At 38.3% G+C, this 17,682-nt stretch overlaps 1 pseudogene; it reads right to left on the bottom strand.

The window, feature by feature from the left end:
- Nucleotides 1-914: 914 nt before the first annotated feature.
- On the bottom strand, nucleotides 915-1,705 carry LOC115519861 (annotated as a pseudogene).
- Nucleotides 1,706-17,682: the final 15,977 nt, after the last annotated feature.

Raw genomic sequence — 17,682 nt, 5'->3', positions numbered from 1 at the left:
TTAAAGTAGATTTGTTATACACAACATAAAGTGAGTCTTACTCTGCTCTACTTTACAACTGGAACACTTATGCCATATGCAATTGAGGTAATTATCAATATACTTGCATTTAAGTTTATAATCTTGCTCTTTGTTTTCTGTTTTGTCATGTGTTTTTTTCTTATAGTAGGTAAAATAATGTTTTCTTATTTAAATTCTATATATAATATAGAATAGTTTCCTAAATTAGTTTTTTGACAGTGAATAAAAGTTGCAATTAAAAACAATAAACCTTAATTTTCCATAGCCGCTTTTATTTTTTCCTTAAAACGAAAGCCCATTTTTTCTAGAGAGACATTCATTTACATATGTATTCTAATACACATTTTTTTTTCCTAACATGCCAAAACATATACAACCCCCATTATTTCAGAGGAGAATTATAATGAACAGAAGAATACATCAGCTTAAATTCTCAAGGTCATCTCAAATCCTGAAAACACCCTGGTTTCTGTGATAGGGAAGGAGTTTTGCTAGTAAATAGTTGGACTAAAATCCAGGTAAAATGCTCTAAATCTTCATCTTCTGATTCTTAATTTTTTAATATATTGCAACAGACAGTTTAATCAAATCTAAACATGTGCTAGAAAGACCTGAGAGTATTTTATAATTTGTTTTTAAAATTCCTAGGTAGGGGCGCCTGGGTGGCTCGGTCAGTTAAGTGTCTGACTTCGGCTCAGGTCATAATCTCACAGTTTGTGAGTTCAAGCCCCGCATCGGGCTCTGTGCTGACAGCTCAGACCCTGGAGCCTGCTTCGGATTCTGTGTCTCTCTCTCTCTCTCTTCCCTCCCTCGCTCACACTCTGTCTCTCTCTCTTAAAAAAATAAATAAAAAAAAATTAAAAAAATTCTGAGGTAAACTTCATTTGCCAATTTTACATTCTTCTATTTATATTTTTCGTTGTTTTGTCTGTCTTCTTTTCTTTCTACAAATTCCCAAGGACAGTCCTTAAAAAACTATTAGTCCTATTACTTTGTTGGAGGTAAGTTTATTTCCACCGTCCTCAGGTTTGTGGATGTCTAGAGTGAATCTGATGAGGCTGATTGTCTTCTATGGCCAGAGGGGGGTCATAGCAAGTGCTCTGGTACTGGCCGGGCCCCACTAGTCACAGTGCCTCCAGTATCCTGACACTAAAGCCCTTGAGCCACTGCTTGGTGTTTCTACAGAGCCACAGCACCATGGACTTCAGACCAGTTAGAACATCATCTCTTTTGTCCTGATGAGCATAGATAGTATCACATTTTACTGGCCATATAATTTCAGAAAATAAAGATGCAGGTAAACAGTTGGATCACAGGAGCCCTTGAAAGTAGACCATCCAAGTAACGATCCCCGAGGCTAATTCTTGGGGCGGTATGTAATTCTTATTATGATGTATGTAATTCGTTTTATTAGCGAGTAGGAGATAATGAGAAGTAGGGATGCTGCTCCCTGAGCTATGCTTTTTATTGTAGTCACTGTCCCCGATGTCATGAATAGTACAGCCTACTCCATGCATCAGAGAAGTTCCAATGCCAAAGAGCATGTATGAATCTGAAAAACAACCCAGTTCAGAGGCCAAGTCTGTGCTCCAGATACATGGCAGACTCGGGAACAGATTCCAATGGGTTTGTCCAAGAGCATGAAGAGCAGGTAGGGTTGTAGAGGGTGGGGCACCAAATCCATGACCCCCAAAGCCACAGGCTGAGCAGCTGCTGGGCCTGAGGGTCACCAGTCCCCCTGCAGCAGTGGTTGCCAGAGTCAGGGAGCAGCCCCAGGAGGCCAGCAGCCTTGCCTGCCTCATGCCCACAAACTCCACATGAACCTTTGCCGGCGAACCTAGGAGGTGTGGTCCCTGAGCTATGTGTTCTTTGTTCTTTTTGCTTCATTCCCTGCCTTCTTTGGCTTATTGAGTACTTTTTATGATCTCTTTGTATCACCACTATTATCTTATTAGATACATAATAAGAACTCAAGAAACAGAACTAATAGGATGTATTAAAAGATTTATTCTGAGGAATTGGCTTATGTGATGGAGAGGGCTGACTAGTAGGCAATCTGGATGCTCAGACAGGAGTTGATGTAGCCTTGAATCTAAAATCTGTAGTAAGGACCAGCAACTGGAAATTCAGGGAGGATTCTTATGTTAAAATCTTGTGGCAGAATTCCTGTTTCTCCAGGAAACCTCAGTTTTTGTCTTAACGCCTTCAACTGATTCGGAACACATTCATCATCACGAGAATCCCTCACGTTGCCATATGTTAGCCATACCCACTTCTCTCCTGCCCCACCCTCTTCTTAACCCCTGTCAACCATAGACCTGTTCTCCATTCCCATAACCGTATTTTCAAGAATGTTATATAAATGGAATCATACAGTATGTACCTTTTGAGATTGTTTTTTCTTTCCACTCACCATCCAGGTTTCATTATGTCAGATAATTCTAACATTTTTGTGATTTTGGTCTGGGTGTCCATTGATTATCTTTTTTATATTTATTTATGTTTTATTCAGTGTGGGATCTCCCTGGTTCTCAGTATGAGGAGTGATTTTCAGTTGAAATCTGGACATTTTTATGTTATGTTCTGAGACTTCGGGTATTATTTAAAATTCTGGTTTAGTTAACTTTTTCTGACACTGCCTCATAAGGAAGGAGTGGGGATTCTAGATGGAAATAGAAATTCATGTTGCCCACTTGGCCTTTGTTAACAACTATGGGAGTGAAGGCTTTGTTACTTTTTGATGAACTTTTGAATCCGAGCTCCCCATGTGGAGTCCATTCACATTGTGGTGGGGATAGGCTCATACCACTGATTAAGAGTCCTGAATCTTCCCTAGGGCTGCCATGACACCAGTGGGGAGTAGTTCCTTGTTAACTGCTGGCTGGTGTGGGATCTAGGCTGTATGGGCTTCATTAACTCTGAGGGCAGGGGATTCATTACTAGCTGATGGGAATCAAAATCCTAACTCCTTACTTGACCTTCTTCAACACCACCTCAGGAATAATGACAGCCTCATAAGAATGGAAGTCTAGCTTTGCCACTCAGCCTGTGCTGCTCTGGTTGGGCTGTGGCCATGGTTTTTTCTTTATTTTTTATTGTAGTAGATTGGTTATTGTCTAAAAGTTTTTGGTCTTGCTAGATTGACTGTTCCTGGTCTCTCGGACAGAGAAAAGACACTTTTGTGTTTTGTTTTGTTTTCTTTTCTTTTTTTGTCTGTATTTTCTGGAATTTCTAGGCTATCATCTTCTTCCGCTCCAAGTCTGGGATATGAAACAAAAAGGAACTCACCACCATGTTGCCCCTTGGGTCTTGAGATCCTTGCTGGTCTACCTTCTGCTACCTTTCAAAGTCTTAAAGTATTACACATGCACAAACACACACACACACACACATCTATCTATCTATCTATCTATCTATCTATCTATCTATCATCTATCTATCTATCTATCATCTATCTATCATCTATCTATGTATCTTTCTATCTATCTACCATCTTAGTTTTCTAGGGCTGTCATAATTAAGTACCACACACTGGGCGGCTTAAACAAGAGAAGTTTATTTTCTCATGGTTGGGGAGGCTAGAAGTTTATGATCAAGGTGTCAGAAGGTTTGGTTTCTTTCTCAAGAATTGTAGATTGCTGTCTTATCATTGTGTCCTCACATTGTCTTTCCTCTGTGCATGTTTGTGCATGCATATGTCTGGTGTTTGTGCACCCAAATTTTCTCTTCTTATAATGGTACCAGTCAGATTAGATTAAGGCATAAATTCACATATATATGATGTTTGTTGTATTTAGAGAAATAGGGAAAAGTACGTGTACTCCATCATCCCAGAAATAGAAGTCCTCCTTGTTATTGGTTTTAATGTTATCACTTTCAAGATCTTATTACATTCTGGCCTCCATTAAATCTAGTGAAATGTCAGCCATGGTTTTTAGTTGTATCTGTCTTTGTAATATACATTGTTTTTTCTTTTGGTTTTCAGCAGTGTAAATATACATGTCTAGATATGGTCTAGTTTGTGTGATACTATTTTGCATTTGCTGACCTCTTCGTAGTTTATATTCTTAACAAATTTTGAAAATTTTCAGCTCTAGTATCCTGAAATACTTTTTGTATCCCATTTTCTCTTCAAGTCCTTTTGGAACTCCCATTACACATCACAGATCACTTGTTTTTTCATCACAGATCATTGAGGCTCTTTTGTTTTCTTGTCATTTTATCTCCATTTTTCACATTAGATCATTTCTATTGAACATTTTCTGCATACATTGATCCTTTCTTTGGCCATCTCCAGTCATCTGTTAATCCGTTTTAGTGAATTTTTTATTTCAGATATTGCACTTCTAAATTCTAAATTCCCATTGGGTTATTTTTATATTTCTCATTCCTCTGCTGAGATCCTCCATATATTCACTAATTTTGACAATAGTTTCCTTTTGATCCTTGAATATGCTTTAATAGCTTAAAGTTCTTTTTTGAAAACTCCACTTCTGGGTTATCTTGGAATCTCTTATTGACTTGTCTTTCTCTTAAATATGGGCGACATTTTTTTTCTCATGTAACTAGTAATTTTTATTGTATACTAGATATTGTAGATAAATACTTACAGAAACTCTAGATTCTACTATCTTTCTCTGCAGAATGTTGATTTTTGTTTATCGGACTGGTTGGCTGTTAAACTTGAACTATGGAAGCTTGGTTTTATACATTATTAGAAAAGATCTGGGGGCATTTGGGAGGCTCAGTCAGTTAAGTGTCTGACTTCAAATCAGGTCATGATCTTGCAGTCTGTGAGTTCAAGCCCCACACTGGGCTCCGTGGTTGCAGCTTAGAGCCTGGAGCCTGCTTCAGATTCTGTGTCTCCCTCTCTCTCTGCCCCTCTCCCATCCGCGCTCCCATGCTCTGTCTCTCTCTGTCTCTCAACAATAAGTAAACATTAAAAAAAAATTTAGAAAGGAAAGATCCGTTTTGATTTTATCTTTGTTCAAGATAAGTATTGTAGTACTAGTATGTCCTTGATAGTCTTAAGACATGATGGTGTGGTATTTCCCTGAAAAGAACCCAAACTCAAAATTTTATCTTCCTTCTGTAGGAAGAAACTGAGATTTCTGCCCACTGAAGTCACCCTTCCACTTGATGTTTTTCACTATTATCATTAGAATGTTCTCCATGCATGCACAGCTTAGGGAACAGCCAGTAATTTGAGGATAGTCATACATAGATTTGGGGAATACCCCTTCAGTGTCCTCTTTCTTTCCCCTAGGGTTTTTACACTCAATTTTCAGCAACTCTGGTAGCCCTAATTCTGTTCTGAGGCTACAAGCCACTGAGACAACAATTTTTCGCTTGTGTTCTAGTCACCTCTTGCCATGTGGACTGGAATGTGCTCTAGAAAAAAAAGTGGAGCCCACTTTAAGGTATAATTCCCCTTAATTTTATGTGTCTATTCATTTGCTCTTCCATGCCTTCGAATAGTTATTTTTAAAAATATTTTGTTTGGCATTTTTATTTGTTTTCTGGGAGAGGGTTAAGTGCTCTACCAAAGCAAACTCTTTAAATTTACATTTGTAAATAAAGGAAAACAACCTATTAAAGAATGGTAAGAAGATAGAATGAAACCTAAATGATAATAATTTACTGATTTCTTAGGATGATGCATGAAAAATGTCTTCCACTGGGTCTTTGGGTTTTAACAATCTGATTTTGTTTTTATTTGAATAGAGGTTAGGGATATCAAGTAGTTCAAAATAACAATGAAATAAATTGACAAAAACAGGAAAAAAAATCAAAGAAATATAACATTTGGCTTTGTAGTCCCATTCTAAAATCTGAACTTTAGACTGAATTTCACACTAAGTTTGCTAAATCTAAGGCTTCATGGAACAATGTCAGTTCTTATAATCTAAGACTTCAAAGAAGAAATAGTAATGAACTTTTAAATTTTTTATCGGATTCTTGAAAAGTAAGATTTTTCCTCTTATGACTAACAGAATTATTTTATTAATAATAAAATGCCAGGCAGTGATCTTTGTGTGCTGCTTCATTTGGGAAGCATGTGAAAAGAATAGGTTTCTTAAGGTTTGCCTAGAGACTCTTAAATACAGAGAACAAACTGAAGGTTGATGGGGGTGGCGAGATGGGCTAAATGCATGATGGGCTTTAAGGGGGCACTTTTCGGGATGGGCAGTCGGTGTCATATGTAAGAGACGAATCACTGGGTTCTACCTCTGAAGCCAAGACTATCCTTGTATCTTGCAATTTCAGGGCAGTTTTCTTTTACTTTCACACTTAATTTCAGGAGTCAAAATTAATTCCTCCTTATAGCTATCCCTATAAAATTTGTTCTAGCAAACAGAAGTAAATGGAAATACAATTATCTTCAAAGAATGAAATAATAATCATCTTAGCCTAAACATTGAATTTCCCAACTATGCCCACATTATGGCCTGCCTTTTCTATTATTTAAACTTGGTCCTTTGTTCTTAAGCTTTCCTTTTCTTACTGTGCTTGCAAATCAATGGAAAGGCTGCCTCTCGAAAGATTAAAAAGTAATTTTCTGGGAAAACACTTTTACATGATTAAACACTTCTTTTCAAGGTAAACATTAAGCATTATGTGCACAATTATAGTTCTTTAAGCTAAGCTATTATACCCCATCGGGTAAATCTTTATTCATACTTTATTTTTTTCAACCCAACATTGTTTACCAAATAGACCTGAAATATTATGCAATTCAAGTTTGAAATGCATGTTATCTTGAAAAAAATCAATGTTAATTGAATTGGTTATACATGAAATTTTGTTTGCATTTTTTCTCTTTTGTTTGTATATATATTTTTATTTCTAACACTTCTTCCTCCCTCCCTCCCTTCCTTCCTTCCTTTTCCTTCCTTCCTCTTTCTTTCTTTCTTTCTTTCTTTCTTTCTTTCTTTCTTTCTTTCTTTCTTTCTTTCTTTCTTTCTTTCTTTCTGCCTTCCTTCCTTCCTGCCTTCCTGCCTTCTTTCTGATTTTTATCTGAAATACATTTAAAATATTAACAGTAACTCAACATGGTACTGGCTAAGAACTCTTTAGCATTGGTCAGTTTGATCAGATATTTGGATTCTATCTCTGTATGTGGATTTCTGTCTGTAAAGATGGGAATGAGTGTTTATTAATATTTACATATAATATGTATACTTGTGTGTATTTCTCTTATCTTTTGATCATATGCCTTTCACTTTCCCTTTCTCCATGGTTTCTGCCCCCTCAATCTATCATTTCAATTTCACGAATACTTATTTTGCTAGTGACCTTTTTATTTCATCATACTCTGTGAGTAGGTGTTCATCACTTGTGTCCTGTTACAACACAGGTCTTCCTTTCAAATCCAGTATACGTCAGATACGTTTTCCCTGTTTGTCAATCTGATAGAGTATACTGGACTTTCTAGTATTATTTTGTATTAGATTGGTTCAAGAAACAAAGTAAAGGCATGCATTGGATGAGGACACATTGTGTGCCTATCCAACTATGCGCTCTTTTGGGGAATTGTTATGTCAGGTTTTCAAGTTTTTAAATATTTATTGTGCTTGTTGCTGCTTCTGCTAAAATGTATTAACAATTTGCAATAATTTGTACCCTGTTGAACTCTTACTGAAGTATATTGGATACAGAGGAGTATAGTTAATGTTTTGGCTCTTATCTCCTGCTAGGTATATTAGTGACTGTTCTGATTTAAAATTTGTAATGGTTTAACACATATTTTATCAAAGACATCTAACAACAATTGTGCTATTTATTTTTAACAATTCTATTAGTAAAATTAAACAACTGCAGAGTTTGACTGAACATGTCTTGATTATATCACGTATCTCTGTCACCTGTAATCTTTGCTCAGTTTTGAGTTGCATTTATATAATGTGACTGAATATTTTTATTAATATGTTATATTCATTATTATGTTATTAGTAATACTGTATTGAATATATTTATGAGAGTTTTCATGCAAATGCCATAGCAATATGGCATTTTTTTTAAATTTAAAAAAAAAATTTCTTTTTTTTTTAACGTTTATTTATTTTTGGGACAGAGAGAGACAGAGCATGAACGGGGGAGGGGCAGAGAGAGAGGGAGACACAGAATCGGAAGCAGGCTCCAGGCTCTGAGCCATCAGCCCAGAGCCTGACGCGGGACTCGAACTCACGGACCGTGAGATCGTGACCTGAGCTGAAGTCCGGTGCTTAACTGACTGGGCCACCCAGGCGCCCCATGGCATTTTATTATCTGTAGCTTCCTCAGATTTAGGGAGGGGAAGTATACTCAATTCACAATTATTGAACACCCACAGGTTCATACCATTTGTTGTAATCTACTGGTCACAATTCTGTCTGCCAGAGGTAGAAACACATTCACCATCTTTTAAACTTATTGCATCCTTTAAACTTATGGAAACATTTAAGAGGCTATGTGTTTCAGGCAATGCCAGCAGCGGTTCAATTAAAAAATTACACTACTAGATGTTTGACATGGTGTACACTCTAGATTACAGTTAGATCTCATATCTTGATTAAAGGCCTAATCTGTTCCCTTTGCATTGCTTCTCTACTGTTCTGTGTTGCCTAGGATGTTAATCCCAAGGGGATAGAATAATCAAAATACTAAGAACAAGCTAAAAATATTATGCCATATCATAATATAGTTTATTATCTGCTTTTGTTGAAAAGTAAAATTCTTCTCTATTTCTAGCTGCATGAAGACACCAATACTAAATAAATCAGAAAGGAAATAAGCAATCTAAGACTGGGACTTCCCTATTTCATTTAGGTTGGGCTTGTTTTAAAGTTAAGGTGAGGTTATATACCCCCTTTATTGTGACCTTTCTTTGGATAAAGAATTCCAAAATTTTCTATCCCTTTACCAAATAAGTATAAATATACTAAATGTTAAGCCTCTTGCTAAACAAGTTTTAAGAAATAGCTATAAGTGTATTATCAATCTTGAAATCTACCTTGTGGCCTTATTTGTTGGCATGCGTGGACAGATAATTTCACTTAGCTCAGTTATTAAACACTTTTTGCCTACTGTTGTAAGTCTCTTTTACCTTTCTTAACTGATTTAAAGTGACTTTGCAGTGGTGGGTCAAACAGTGTGCTGAAGTGGATTATATTGTTCTCCCTTCTTTGCTCATTGCCTTTCATCCATTATTCTCTAAGTATCTGTTCTTTCTTAGAACATTCCAGAGGTATTCTTGTTGGGATTTCTAGAAGGTTCTCCGTAAGTAGCAGTATTCTTTTCTACCCAATTCTGAATAATTTAAGAAGTAAACACAAGAATGATAGCATAAGTCAAAATACTGCCTTTTTATTGATAGTGAGCAGATTACGGTAGGATATTTAGGTTTGTTCATTTGGTAGACTAATATCTCCATCATCCCTGCCCTGTAGGTTGCTGGCAACCCTGAATAATTAGACCAGGCCACCACTCCAAAGAGGCAGCCGCCCTGAAGCAACAGGGGAATGTGTGTTTATGTAGCAGACAGCTTGCTCCCAAGAGGAAGGAAGGCAGAGGTGAGCCAAGCATGCTTGGTTAATCGCCTCAGATTTACCCATCACATAAATCATCTTACCTTCCTAATGACAAAGATAGGTGAACAGTATGTTGAGAAAAAATTCGTCCTCAGGGAAGCCAGGAATGGGAGGTGGGGAGAGTGTTCCCAGTTAACGTACTCAATGAAAAGAAATAGTGTGGGGAAGCTTTCTCTACCGTTCACAGAAGCTTCAGAGCACTGTTTTGTTCCAAAAGGCTACTGTTCCAGAGAGATATCAGATGAGGCTAAAAAATGTTAGTTTACCCTATTTTTAACCCTATTTTAGCTAGTTTCTTCTCTAGGTTATAATTTTTTTTTTTTTCTGGGGGCAGTCCCAAGCACCCAGAATTCCTCAGTAAGTGCCTGGTATTGTGTTCCAATACTTACACTTCTGTAGACACTTACTAATGGTAAATTATTTCCTTCACTATTTCCTACTAAGACTACATTTTAAAAATCTCTAGTTATTTATAATGAGTTATTTCTATCATGACTTTCTTAGAGCATGAGAAGTTCTTAGTTGTTGTAGATAATTAGGCATGATACAGAGAGCCAGCCAAGAGTCTTGAGAATTAGCTGTAGATGTCATCTAAGTCCTTTGCTCAGGGTACTCTCAAGCCAGACCTATCCTAATCTGGCAGCTCTTTTGACCCTTCTATCAGGGTCATAGTACAACGAAATTGTATCTATTCATTCAGCTTTATAAACTATACTGTTTAAATCATTCCCATTTTTTCTACTTACTAAGTTTTTGATCGTTACTAGTATTTTAAAATCTCTCATTGCAGTTGTATTTCTGTCAATGTCACATTGGATTTAAACATCTCAATATATATCTCTTCATTAGTGCTTATACCATTACTAATGTAAAATGACCTGCTTTGACTGATCTGTTTTACTCAGGGAAGTTGTCTTTTGCTAGTAGGACAGCCCTGCCTTTGCTTTGCATTCTTCGTTTTACCTTTAGCCATTGCACATCCTTTCATTCTTAGATTTCTTTTTCTTTCTTGCCTTCTTTCTCTCTCCCTTTCTTTCAATATATTTTTAAGGTGATATATTTATTTTCAAAGAGAGAGAGAGAGAAAGAGGAAGAGAGCAGGGAAGGGGCAGAAAGTGAGAGAGAGAGAGAGAGAGAGAGAGAGAGAGAGAATCCCAAGCAGGCTCCATGCTGTCAGTGCAGATTCCAGACGCTAGGCTTGACCTTAGGAACCGTGAGATCATGACCTGAACAGAAATCAAGAGTCCATGCTTAACTGACTGAGCCATTCAGGCTCCCCTCCCTCCCTCCCTTCCTCCCTTCCTCCCTTCCTCACTCCCTCTCTCCCTTCCTTCCTTCCTTCCTTCCTTCCTTCCTTCCTTCCTTCTTCTTTCTTTTCTTTCTTTCTGATATTTCTTATGAACTTATTATCTTTGCTTACTTATTTTTAAGCAATCTGAATTCTTATCCCAGTGCACCAGACTTTATGTTCCCTGGCTCCTCAGTAACTTTCTGATCTCCTGGGCAGATCTGATTATCTCACTGTCATAGCTACACTGGTCTCCTTGCTGCTCTTTGAATACTCCTGACACATCTTCTCTTTAGTATGTACCATTGTCTACCATATTTAATGTTTTACTTAATTTATCTTATTGATCATCTGGCTCCTTTGGTAGAATGCATGTTCTATGAGGGAAAACATTTTTGCCTGTTTTGTTAACCACTCTACACAAAGGACCTAGGATACTTGTGGACTGAATGAATTAAACAAATAGATCTGTATTTTAAAGATATAATACTTAATTTTGGCATGAATTTCTCTTACTTTGTGCTAATCTAGCTGTTCCTTTCTCTAAATAAGTAGTTTTATCTGCTTATTAACTTCCAGAATTGTTTCAAAGTTAGCCATATGCTTTTTAGCTATATGAATGGTTTCCTCAAAGTTTTTCTGTGAAATTCATAAGCCAACATTATGCTGTGAAGTGTGGAGATTAAAATCAAAGCCTTGCTTTGATACCTCTCAGATGTGTGACTTAGGCAAGTTGTTTAACTTCTCTGTGACAATTTCCTTATCTACAAAGTGAGAGTCCTAATATTTTTTTGAGAATTAAATGAGTATATATGTATATATGTGTGTGTGTGTGTGTGTGTGTGTGTGTGTGTGTATGTGTGTGTGTGTACACATTTACAGTCCCTGGCACATCTTAAATACTGTACACTTGAAAATGGTTTTCTTAGTCCATTTGGGCAGATTATACCAAAGGTCACAGACTGGGTGCTTTAAACAACAGGCATTTCTTATAGTTCTGATAACTGCAAATCCAAGAACCACATGCTGGTATATTTGATGTCTGGTCAGGGCCCTCTTACTGTTTTATTCACCTTCTTCTCCATGTGTCCTTTCCCATGGTGGAGATCAGACAGAGGGCAAGCTGTCATGTCTCCTCTTCTAAGGCCACTAATTTCATTCATGGGGGCTTCACCCTTGTGAACTAATTACCTCCCAAAGACTCTACCTCCTAATTCCATCAAAGTAGGGGTTAGGAGTTCAGGAGATGAATTTTAGGGCCCTTAGTCAGTCCATTGCAGCATTGTGATTATCATGAAATTGTAAATATCTGGAACAAATAGTAATATTTTTCTCTTCTGTGTGAAAGATAAGAGAATAATCTTTTGTTCACTGGTGTTTTCCCATTCTTTGTTTCTTTAATCCAAAAATATAACACTGTGTTCTCCTTCTTTTCTCTTGCTTTAATAAATATTTGGTTTACAAATACTTAATTTTACATAGTGCTAGCCCACAGGCTAAAAATAATAAAGTAGACATGATCATAACGGTATAGAGTTTAGTGAGAAAAGATACAGTAAAGAGGTGAATACATAAAAATAAATGAATATATCAAAAAACTTAAGCAAATATTTTAATTATAATAAACCCATGCTGTGATAAGAAATACTAGGAAGGAACCTTGGTTTCCAGTTGTCAAACAAGGGCCTCTAAGGTGATATGACTGAAATTGAGAACTAAACAATGGAAAAGGCTGGGAATATTGGCAATAGGGAGGCAGGAGGACCAGAAGGTTCCAGGCAGAATCAACTGAATGTCCTCATAAGGTTATTCATGTTTAATCTTCAAAAATCCCAGAAGAATACATATTCTGTTTTCATTAACTTAAAGAAAACTTTATTTCATAGTTTCCTTGTAAAATTTTAGGCTAAGTTTTCTTTAGTTATAATTTTTTTGTTCTATTATTTCTATTGATAGTGTTTAAATTTTCCATTTTGGTAGGATGGATTCTGCAGAATCTAACCTAAGGCTTTCAGTATTTTATTTATTTATTTATTTATTTATTTATTTATTTATTTAGAGGGTGCAGTGAGTGAGAGGCAGAGAGAGAGAGAGAGAGAGAATCCTAGGAGGGGCAGAGAGAGAGAGAGAGAGAGAGAAAGAAAGAGAGAGAAAGAGAGAGACAAGTGGGACTCACCCCAAGCAGGGCTTGAGCTCACCGTATGTGGGGCTGGAGCTCACCCATTGTGGCCCTCGAACTCAGGAGCTGCAAGATCATGACCTGAGCAGAAGTAAGATCCTTAATAATTGAGCCACCCAGGCGCCCTCCCAGTATTTTATTTTTAAAAATTTCCTTTCATTTTACGTTTTGAGAGAATTTCTGGAGATAGACTTTTTTAGTCATTTGATTTTCTGCAGCATTCGCTGTCCTCATTATTTTTTAAATATGGTATGTATGCTTTAAATTCTCTTAAAATTCCTCATAAACTCAAATAGCCCCCATTTTTATACTTTTATGCTTCTTCTTTATAACTCAAATAGGCAAAATCTTTTTTGAATCTTACTGGGAATAAAAAATCTTTTGTTTCTAACATGTTTTCTTTTTCTGTTTGTTTAACTCTTTTAATAAGAATAAACTTCTGTGTCTTTCAAAAAGTCACCTTCTTTTGAACTTAATACTCTTTTAAAGGCTTGATAGGATTTTTGTTTTGTGTTGTTTTCTGTCAGTAAGAGCTTCTGACTTTTCAGTATTGACTGGTCATCAAATAGAATTAGTCAAAAGTCAGCGAGGGCTCCTGCCAATATGTAAAGACATTTCTTCCAGTTTCTGTTTACAGTTATACAAGAGGTGAGCTAAAATGGTCGTTTGAGTATAGATAATTTCCAAAAAAGAATCCTTTAATGATAATATCAAGTGGGAAAAGAAAAAATATGCCATAAAGAATCTATTTAGTTTTATATACTGTATAGTTTTTGTGTGAAACATACAATGAATATGAATTAATTAGTCAGTGAATTCTAACTTTAAAATTGTTTTGGAGAGGAGGGAAGATGGCGGCGTAGGAGGACGCTGGGCTCACCGCGCGTCCTGCTGATCACTTAGATTCCACCTACACCTGCCTAAATAACCCAGAAAACTGCCAGAGGATTAGCAGAACGGAGTCGCCGGAGCCAAGCGCAGACAAGAGGCCCACGGAAGAGGGTAGGAAGGGCGGCGAGGCGGTGCGAGCTCCACGGACTGGCGGGAGGAAGCCAGGGCGGAGGGGCGGCTCGCCGGCCAAGCAGAGTCCCTGAGTCTGGCTGGCAAAGGCGGAGGGGCCTGACAGACTGTGTTCCGACAGCAAGCGCGACTTAGCGTCTGGGAGGTCATAAGTTAACAGCTCTGCTCAGAAAGCGGGAAGGCTGGAGGACAAAGGGAGGGAGAGCTGCGGAGCCCCCGGACGACAGAGCTCAGTTTGGCGGGGAACAAAGGCGCTCGCCAGCGCCATCTCCCCCGCCCATCCCCCAGCCAAAATCCCAAAGGGAACCGGTTCCTGCCAGGGAAATTGCTCGCTCCGCGCAAATACCCAACTCTGTGCTTCTGCGGAGCCAAACCTCCGGCAGCAGATCTGACTCCCTTCCACGGCCACAGGGCCCCTCCTGAAGTGGATCACCTAAGGAGAAGCGAGCTAAGCCTGCCTCTCCTGCCGCCTTGCACCTTGCCTACCCACCCCAGCTAATACGCCAGATCCCCAGCATCACAAGCCTGGCAGTGTGCAAGTAGCCCAGACGGGCCACGCCACCCCACAGTGAATCCCGCCCCTAGGAGAGGGGAAGAGAAGGCACACACCAGTCTGACTGTGGCCCCAGCGGTGGGCTGGGGGCAGACATCAGGACTGACTGCGGCCCCGCCCACCAACTCCAGTTATACACCACAGCACAGGGGAAGTGCCCTGCAGGTCCTCACCACACCAGGGACTATCCAAAATGACCAAGCGGAAGAATTCCCCTCAGAAGAATCTCCAGGAAATAACAACAGCTAATGAGCTGATCAAAAAGGATTTAAATAATATAACAGACAGTGAATTTAGAATAATAGTCATAAAATTAATCGCTGGGCTTGAAAACAGTATACAGGACAGCAGAGAATCTCTTGCTACAGAGATCAAGGGACTAAGGAACAGTCACGAGGAGCTGAAAAACGCTTTAAATGAAATGCAAAACAAAATGCAAACCACCACGGCTCGGATGGAAGAGGCAGAGGAGAGAATAGGTGAACTAGAAGATAAAGTTATGGAAAAAGAGGAAGCTGAGAAAAAGAGAGATAAAAAAATCCAGGAGTATGAGGGGAAAATTAGAGAACTAAGTGATACACTAAAAAGAAATAATATACGCATAATTGGTATCCCAGAGGAGGAAGAGAGAGGGAAAGGTGCTGAAGGGGTACTTGAAGACATAATAGCTGAGAACTTCCCTGAACTGGGGAAGGAAAAAGGCATTGAAATCCAAGAGGCACAGAGAACTCCCCTCAGACGTAACTTGAATCGATCTTCTGCACGACACATCATAGTGAAACTGGCAAAATACAAGGATAAAGAGAAAATTCTAAAAGCAGCAAGGGGTAAACGTGCCCTCACATATAAAGGGAGACCTATAAGACTCGTGACTGATCTCTCTTTTGAAACTTGGCAGGCCAGAAAGACTTGGCACGAGATTTTCAGTGTGCTAGACAAAAAATATGCAGCCGAGAATCCTTTATCCAGCAAGTCTGTCATTTAGAATAGAAGGAGAGATAAAGGTCTTCCCAAACAAACAAAAACTGAAGGAATTTGTCACCACTAAACCAGCCCTACAAGAGATCCTAAGGGGGACCCTGTGAGACAAAGTACCAGAGACATCACTACAAGCATAAAACATACAGACATCACAATGACTCTAAACCCGTATCTTTCTATAATAACACTGAATGTAAATGGATTAAATGCGCCAACCAAAAGACATAGGGTATCAGAATGGATAAAAAAACAAGACCCATCTATTTGCTGTCTACAAGAGACTCATTTTAGACCTGAGGACACCTTTAGATTGAGAGTGAGGGGATGGAGAACTATTTATCATGCTACTGGAAGCCAAAAGAAAGCTGGAGTAGCCATACTTATATCAGACAAACTAGACTTTAAAAAATTTTTTTTTTTCAACGTTTATTTATTTTTGGGACAGAGAGAGACAGAGCATGAACGGGGGAGGGGCAGAGAGAGAGGGAGACACAGAATCGGAAACAGGGTCCAGGCTCTGAGCCATCAGCCCAGAGCCCGACGCGGGGCTCGAACTCACGGACCGCGAGATCGTGACCTGGCTGAAGTCGGACGCTTAACCGACTGCGCCACCCAGGCGCCCCAAACTAGACTTTAAATTAAAGGCTGTAACAAGAGATGAAGAAGGACATTATATAATAGTTACAGGGTCTATCCATCAGGAAGAGCTAACAATTATAAATGTCTATGCGCCGAATACCGGAGCCCCCAAATATATAAAACAATTACTCATAAACATAAGCAACCTTATTGATAAGAATGTGGTAATTGCAGGGGACTTTAACACCCCACTTACAGAAATGGATAGATCATCTAGACACATGGTCAATAAAGAAACAAGGGCCCTGAATGAGACATTGGATCAGATGGACTTGACAGATATATTTAGAACTCTGCATCCCAAAGCAACAGAATATACTTTCTTCTCAAGTGCACATGGAACATTCTCCAAGATAGATCATATACTGGGTCACAAAACAGCCCTTCATAAGTTTACAAGAATTGAAATTATACCATGCATACTTTCAGACCACAATGCTGTGAAGCTTGAAATCAACCACAGGAAAAAGTCTGGAAAGCCTCCAAAAGCATGGAGGTTAAAGAACACCCTACTAACGAATGAGTGGGTCAACCAGGCAATTAGAGAAGAAATCAAAAAATATATGGAAACAAACGAAAATGAAAATACAACAATCCAAACGCTTTGGGACGCAGCAAAGGCAGTCCTGAGAGGAAAATACATTGCAATCCAGGCCTATCTCAAGAAACAAGAAAAATCCCAAATACAAAATCTAACAGCACACCTAAAGGAAATAGAAGCAGAACAGCAAAGGCAGCCTAAACCCAGCAGAAGAAGAGAAATAATAAAGATCAGAGCAGAAATAAACAATATAGAATCTAAAAAAACTGTAGAGCAGATCAACGAAACCAAGAGTTGGTGTTTTGAAAAAATAAACAAAATTGACAAACCTCTAGCCAGGCTTCTCAATAAGAAAAGGGAGATGACCCAAATAGATAAAATCATGAATGAAAATGGAATTATTACAACCAATCCCTCAGAGATACAAACAATTATCAGGGAATACTATGAAAAATTATATGCCAACAAATTGGACAACCTGGAAGAAATGGACAAATTCCTGAACACCCACACTCTTCCAAAACTCAATCAGGAGGAAATAGAAAGCTTGAACAGACCCATAACCAGCGAAGAAATTGAATCGGTTATCAAAAATCTCCCAACAAATAAGAGTCCAGGACCAGATGGCTTCCCAGGGGAGTTCTACCAGACGTTTAAAGCAGAGATAATACCTATCCTTCTCAAGCTATTCCAAGAAATAGAAAGGGAAGGAAAACTTCCAGACTCATTCTATGAAGCCAGTATTACTTTGATTCCTAAACCAGACAGAGACCCAGTAAAAAAAGAGAACTACAGGCCAATATCCCTGATGAATATGGATGCAAAAATTCTCAATAAGATACTAGCAAATCGAATTCAACAGCATATAAAAAGAATTATTCACCATGATCA

This window comes from Lynx canadensis, chromosome C1 (genome assembly GCF_007474595.2).
Source record: "Lynx canadensis isolate LIC74 chromosome C1, mLynCan4.pri.v2, whole genome shotgun sequence".
NCBI lineage: Eukaryota > Metazoa > Chordata > Mammalia > Carnivora > Felidae > Lynx > Lynx canadensis.
This window is presented reverse-complemented; position numbering and strand designations above follow the sequence as displayed.